Source organism: Diadema setosum, chromosome 20 (assembly GCF_964275005.1).
Source record: "Diadema setosum chromosome 20, eeDiaSeto1, whole genome shotgun sequence".
Classification (NCBI taxonomy): Eukaryota; Metazoa; Echinodermata; class Echinoidea; order Diadematoida; family Diadematidae; genus Diadema; species Diadema setosum.
This window is the reverse complement of record NC_092704.1, coordinates 20,023,772-20,031,624: the sequence shown is the minus strand read 5'-3', so window position 1 is coordinate 20,031,624 and position 7,853 is coordinate 20,023,772.

Sequence of the window (7,853 nt, the reverse complement as noted above, 5' to 3'; positions counted from 1 at the left end):
TGTAACATGCATCCTGTCATAAAATATTTTTATGGGTAAAATGCAGACAAGCTCTACTTCAAAAGTAGCAATTTTTAAAGCTCTCATTTTACAATGTTTCCACAGTTCTTATATGTCTGGTAAAACCCATATGAGGGTACTCTGACTGCATGCAAAGGGTACCATGCAAATTACCTCCGACAGAGAGGCTGTTGAGCTTGCATGGGCATTCTCTTACTTTAGCTTTAGTGTTACTTCAAGCTACAAGAGTAGCTTAAAGTAACACTTCACTCCAGATTCAAACTACATCGTAACTATGAAGAATAAGAAAATAGATTTAGTTAAACAGCACAGTAGAACTTTCAAAAAGATTGCATATGTGTATATTCAAAGATAAGGAAGTTTTGCAATGTCACATGTTGCTACAAAACTGATATTGTTCATGACCATTTGCATGGAAATGAATGTGATGTCATCACTTCACAAACCAATAGCAAGATTCTTCAGCATGTCATTCGGGGTGCATACTTTGTACTTGTACAGTCAGCTTTGCCCGAGGTGACTTCACCCAAGTTGTAAACTACAGGCGAAATTGAAGAAAAATGTTTATTCGAAAGGACGTAAACATCCTGATTCTATTGTGTATGTTGAAATTCATGTAAATCATAAGAAATTTTCACTGGTCACTTTGGATTCTACTTGGACAAGGTTGATTGTATTTGGGTTGTAGAGACAGCAGTACTTGTGCCTGTTACGAGCATGTCATGGTTGGCCTACATGCTTGTACACCATACATGTTTCTCACTTTTCTTCACAGTGTATGCTTACCCAGAACCAATCTAAAGTTGATGTATGGTGTATACACAAACTAAACTGCAGGAGCACAACAATACGCTACAGCAAAGTGACACATACAAGCAAATAAAAAAAAACAACAACTAAAATTCAATTTCTTTTGAGCTTTATGTATCAATTTTATTTTTATACACCTATCAAATTTTATGAGTATATAATATTGAGCTAAAATGTTCAAGAATGAGTACAAATTGTAATAATGTAGCAACAAGGCGAATATTTCAAAATAAAGTGCAGTTTACAATCAAACATAAATGTAAAATAGCATGGCACCACAAGGCAAAGCAAAGAACATTTCTTCAAAACAGCTGGAAGAGAAAAAAAAAATGAACATTATCAATTTCAATGTGCACTTGATTTCAGTTCTAAAAGAATCTCATACAAAAAAAAACACACAAAACAAACAAAAATGGAAGTTATGCTCAGAATTCATAATTACAAGTGATATACCAAAAATAGCTCTTGAAATTACACAAAAATTCTAAAATTAAACGGAATCACACACTTGATCAAGACAAACTTCTCCACTTTATCACTCTGAGGTAGCTATTTGCTGAAAACAGAGATTGGTCTCATTGACAAAGGAATGATTACAAAATAATTCAAGCATGATATGAAAAGCTCATCACAAACTTGTACAGAATTTAACTATTCATTGACATCAAGATACAGTATTCAAAACTATAGTCGACCTTGAGTAAACAGAATAATCTGACCAATAAAAATTTGCAGAAATTAGCTAGGGCAAGCTGACACAACTTCTTTCAACAACACATGGCTGTATATTATATATACTGGTACAGGGACATTGAGCAGCATGTCACTTTAAAAAGCAAAAAAAGACAGGGTTTTTTTTTTAATGAAAACAGCGTGAAATATCAATGGTTCACACATGTATAAAGAGATATCAGTACAGCTGTATGTCTCCAATGCGGCATGCAAAGGCATGGATGTATCTATTTCTTTTCTGCACAAAGATTATAATGGGGAGAGCGAGGCTTTCTACTGTCTTCAATATGATTCAGGTCCAACACCTGACTGCAGTGGATGGTGGCTGGAGTTTCCCCTGGGATGCAACTCCTGAAGTAACAAATTGTTGCCAAGTTTGAGTTATCACTACCTGTCGTCAAGTGTTGTTTTGCAGCATCCATTGTGCATGGAGTGTTTGTCCATGTTTAATTGAGGAAGGGTCAATCCCTCGGGACTTTCAAAAACACCAGACCGATAGGTGAGACAGTCATTTTTTTATGCCGGAACACACTAGCAAGTGACCCTCTGTCCATAACTTTCGCATCACCCCATACCTCATCTCTTCCTCTGCCATCACGTGTCTATTTTTGACCACGCTTTCTCGTGGCACGAAAAGGAGGCACAAATAAACTCCTCTTTTAATAATTTCCTTTCCTTGCACTGGTCAATCAGCGAAAGTCATTAGAAAGGACCCTTTTTTCTTATTTCAATCAAATTACGCATGACACTTCAGCAAAAAATATTTTCATCAAGTGAAGAGGTGTGCATATCATGCACATACATAGTTATGTAATTGATGGAAATAATAATGGCTTGCCTTATCATAGTTTCTTCTCGGCAACGTTCTCACAGGTGGGAGAGAGATAACCATATATGATTCACACTAAATGAAACGAACCTACATAACACTCAAATTTAAAGAGGTTCCTGAATTACTACATCTACGTTAGCAGAAAGCAATAAACACACAAATAAATCAATATCTATCTGAGCTTCAGTGGTTCATTAATTGTGCTGTGATGGCAAGATCAAGTACTGTGGAAATAATGACTGTTCCCCCATTTGAACAATACACCATACCAGCACATACACCACCACTTAATCCACTCCAAATTAATTCTCCAAAATGTGTCTTTTTTTTTTTCAAAACAAATGGACATTTAGTGCTTCACATTATGGACATTAATAAACACTTGTGTGCTTCAGGGCTCTTTACACAGCAATAAAGACTTGCGGTTTATATCAAGGTTTCATTAAATCACAATGACTACTCATGTATTTAGCAAATTTGTCAAATTATCACTTTCTAATCTTGTATGTCCTGTCCTAAAGCTCTGTTTCACATAGTTGCTAACAATTGCAAAATAAATGAAATCAGTTAGTTTCCATGGTTCCAGAACAGTTGGCTAACAATAAATCATCTATCGCTATTTTATTCATCACTTAAAGAGAGTAATTTCAAAATGTTATCGACATTCCACACAGATAAGTTGCCAGCAGTAATGAGAGACATGTCGATAACCACTCATCCTGATTTCTTTCTTCTTTTTTTTTTTTTTTTTTTTTTTGGAGGGGGGGGGGGGGGAGAGTATTGACATACAGCGTGACAGATCACATGACAGAGAAAGTTTGTGGATGCAGCAGATCACCAGACTGATCATCAGATTGGACAGTCAGTTTGTTTGGGTCAGTGGCATTGCAATTCATGTATCTATGTCCCTGTCACAGCTTAAAGCCACAAGAATACAGCAACCCTGAGACAACCCAGAATCCAACTGATACAACTGAAGAGCATTTATACCCAGAATCAATGAATACCAGAGTTTCAAGTGACACATCTATAATGCATCACTGTGCTGGCAAATGGATTCACACACAGGCAAAAGGATCATTGCCAAAACATCACACAGGGGTTTGAATTCCAACAAAACAATGCTCATTATAGCTTATGACAATCTACAGCTAGTGCATGTAACATGTTTTACATTTAGAGGAAAGTCTTGGTTTGATGGGTTACCACACTTCTAGAAAGTTTTCCATCTCAAGGTCAAATGCAAAGTGTGAAGGCATTGTTGCCTCAAGCAACACTTTGTGGCAAAGGCATCAAAACTGGACTTTTCCACTTCTGACTGATAAACTTCTGTAGCAGATGGGGGGGGGGGGGTGTCCCTCCCCCGTGATATGTTATAGTGGGAACAACTGAAGATCTTAGCACTAGATCCTCAAATGAAAAAAAAAAAAGAAACACAAAACTATAGGGCCTTCATTTGAATATCTTGGCAAACTAACCAAATTAGTATCAACACTTTTTTCCCCTTCACCCCACAGAAACTAAGCCACGATATGAATTACAAATATCACCAAAAAACACCATTGGCGTGAATATACCCGGGACCAATACTTTACTCGTTATCACACGGAGCTTCGCTTTTTGTTCATGGGATATCGTTTCTGCCTTGCGAGGCTTTCTGGTTTCACACATGCACCTGCTGAGACATTGTGTGGGTGGTCCATTGGGGCAGTTATGGTGTCTGCCACAAGTCCCATCTTGGGAAATTTGATGAACAGGGTGCTGGCAGAGCCTGTGAAATTCATCAGCTCTGCATTCTCCAAAAGGTCATGTGTAAGTTTCATGACCTTAAAGCATACTTTCAAGATAATCATTGAATATTAAAGGAAATTGAAGTCCTTAGTACAGGCATAAGGAGTAATGGAACCTTTTCTTCCCATTGTTGTGGATCAATCTGCTTCCTTTTTCCTTCTTTTTTTTTTCTATTTTCAGTTGCACAGAATGTCTCCATGGCACTTTTGCCATTATAGTCCTTCCAGAGTGCACAATGAAATTGTAAAAAAATACAAATTTTGCCAAGTGTGTGTTTGGGTTCAATACGCATACATCCTCCTTGATGATCTAATGTACACATATGATACATAATCATCAATAATAAGGAAGACGTCTGATATACCCTTTTTTTTAAGATACATAACTTGCGATATTACAAGTTGTCCAAAATTCACCACAAAGCATTGATTTTTTTCCCCATGGAAAATGAAGGAAAAAACGTCTACAAATACCTGTACATCATAAGATTACATTATATAATAGAAAGAAACAGAAAAATTGTGATCCACAAGTAATATCACGCACACACACTACCCTGTCAATCATTGCCATGTGTATTCTCATAATGCTGTGCCAAGGTTCATTGATTGTAGCAGACACTCCAAATTTAGTATAAGAGTCATTATGTACTGATAGGTAAACATACAGCTATGACATTGCAAATACACAATCACTTACATATAGGTCACACATCCAATGCATAACGCTGCAATACTTCAAAATTACAAATGACATTAAGGTCAACAATGGCAATTATCTTACAAGATGTAAACAAAAAAAAGAAAAGAAAAAGGCAGGATATGCTTCAGCTAAAAATGCATCAGGGTGATGCTTTGTAATTGACTGTTTAACCCACCATGGCGAAAGGGTTTAATCAAGAAGTTAAATGGAATTGCTCCTAAGGGAAAAGAGGTAAAAACAGACAGACAAACAGATGCACACACACATTTTCAGACAGGAGCGCCAAGAAGGGAGAAAATGGGGGTAGATAAATTGATTGTTATGGAGAAAATGGAACACACTGATTTGATGTTCAAAGCACGATTGGGCTCAGTGTAGTGAGTAATCAACTTCCAGAATTCTGCTAAGTGTAGTTGAAGGTTGTTTGTGTTAGAGCACTGAATCAGCCAGGCCATTAGGGGAGAGCAACAGGGGTGGTTCAAACAAGGCTTGGGGAAATAAAATATTCATGGAGTAATCGCAGGAGTTACCTCGTCCAAATGGGTTTCTTAATGCAACACGTAGGTGGGGGTGGCTGCGTGCTTGACAAGTTCATCAAACATGCAGTCAAAAGACGAAGGCCGTGTGTCGTCAGCAGCCCCAACACTCTTTACACATCTCACAGCTGCACCTCCCTCTCTTCCATCTGTGTCAAAATACAACTGTACACTCATGATACAAGACCTCTGCTATTGAATAGATATGAACATCAGAAACAATGTTAACACACAAACAGGTGGACTTAAGTGGTCTACTAAAGACTAGAGCATCTATGATGCTGAACAACATAATTATACACATAAAAATTCTAGGCAAATATGGTGATGCATTTGTTCTGACAAAAACACAAAAATTCAAGTAGATTCTTGTAGTTCTTGTAGATAGCTACAAGTTCTTGTAGCTATTTAGGAGCTATAATAGTTCTTGTAGCTATTTAGTAGCTATAATAATTCTTGTAGCTACATGTATTTAGTTCAAGTAGTTCTTGTAGATAGCTCAAAGCTTGTGATGATGAAGAAAGCAATGGAATGTAGATTATGTGCATTCTCTGACATTGAATTTCGATCACTTTCTCTATAGAGATTCTTTCCAATAGATTATACATGTACTTTCAATATACACTTTCATATACATGTACTTAGGCACCTCTCTTTTTTATCACCATAGAAAAAAAAGTACTCTACTTTTCTACAAAATTAAATATACATGTAGTAGGGTCTGGCCTTGAAACATATTTGCAATATTTACATTTCAAAGTATCATTAAATGGTGTTACATCTTCAAAGTGCTCAAAGCTGATAACACCAGACCAGTGCTCGCTGCTGCATCGATCACAGCACAAGACCTTTATTGACCTCAAACACTGATTGAAGACTAATGGTACACCCTTCGATAGCCTGAATTCAAGGCAAATTAAAACTGTACCTGACCTGCCTTTCATGAACCTTCGATCAAAAAGTGCAACCTAAAGTGCATCTTATCAATTTGGCATTCTAGACTGCTGATGGGAAGGAATGCTTTAACCCAGGGGCCTAAAAAGATGATAAATGTGGAGCCATAGGAAAGACTTTTCACACAGAAGTAGCAGAATAAAAGATTCATGAGCCCAGCTGCCTAGGGACAGGCTGGCACAATAAGACATGTCTTCCCCCGATAATGTACTCATGCTGAAGCAAAGAAAAATGGTGGTGCCTCACTCTTTATACAGCATAATGGGGCTCATTGAAAAAAAAAAAGTGAGAGCCGAAACAACAAGAAAATAATAACCTTTGTGGCAAAGGACATCTACATCCAGAATATTTGTTAAATTGAGATGGCCTACAAAATACAGAAGTCAAAATGCAGGGATAACATGACATGATAGTTTATAGTGGTGTAAACATCATGGTGTATAGTGTTTCACGTAACTGCTTTAATACTGGCAAATACAGTCAACCTCGCCTAAGTCTATTTCTGAGTCTAAATCTATTTGGACTGAAGAAATAGCTTCGACTTAGAGAAAATTTGACTTATGAGGGATTAAAATCAATACAATATAAAGAGAAGAGGGTTTGAAAAGACCTTCAACTTAGGCGATTATTCGACTTATGGGAGGTCCACTTAAGCAAGGTTGCCTGTATTGCAACACTTTTTCAAATATTTTATGGTGAGGGCTCTTCCACCACGGTGGCAATTAGAAAAAATAACACCATACATGTCTATGATTACACCACATCTTGCATGTGGGCCCAAGGAAGTACATTGACTGCCTATCATCAATTACAGGTGAGACTCAGCGGCGTGCCTCAACGTGGAAAAACCATTCAGAAGTCTCACATGTGTACACCTTGCACTCTGTGGAAGGGTCAGTTAACTTTGACGAAATATTATTTTATGTTCACCCTGAGAGTGAACTGAACAAATAACAAACAAAAATATGTTCATGTCAGCATTAACTGATTGATGTACATGTATTAGGAAGAACTTCAGTCTCATACAAACATTATGCAACACTTGCATAAATAAAATCTTAAAGAACATTAAGATGACTAAGACAGTTATCATAAATAGAAGAAATAGGAGTGCACTGTAACATTAAGTGATGAAACAGCATTTATATAGCACCATTTATCTGTAGAAACATTCAAAGGTCAACTCCCACAGTGTGTCACGCATCATTCACAAAGTTGCTGGAAAAAAAAAAATAGGTCTCTACTTCAGATTTTAATAAAGGTATCGAGGTTGTTACAATTCCAAATGTTATTTGGTGATCCAAGTGTTATTTGGTGATCCAAGTGATGAAAAAAAAAAAAGCAAATCATATGTATAAAAATTGAAATGTCAAAAGTAAAGGTTACAAATATCAAAAAGGGACTTATCAATATCAACGGTTGCTCCCCCCCCCCCATTTTTTTTTTCTTTTTGGTGGCATATACACTTAATTGAA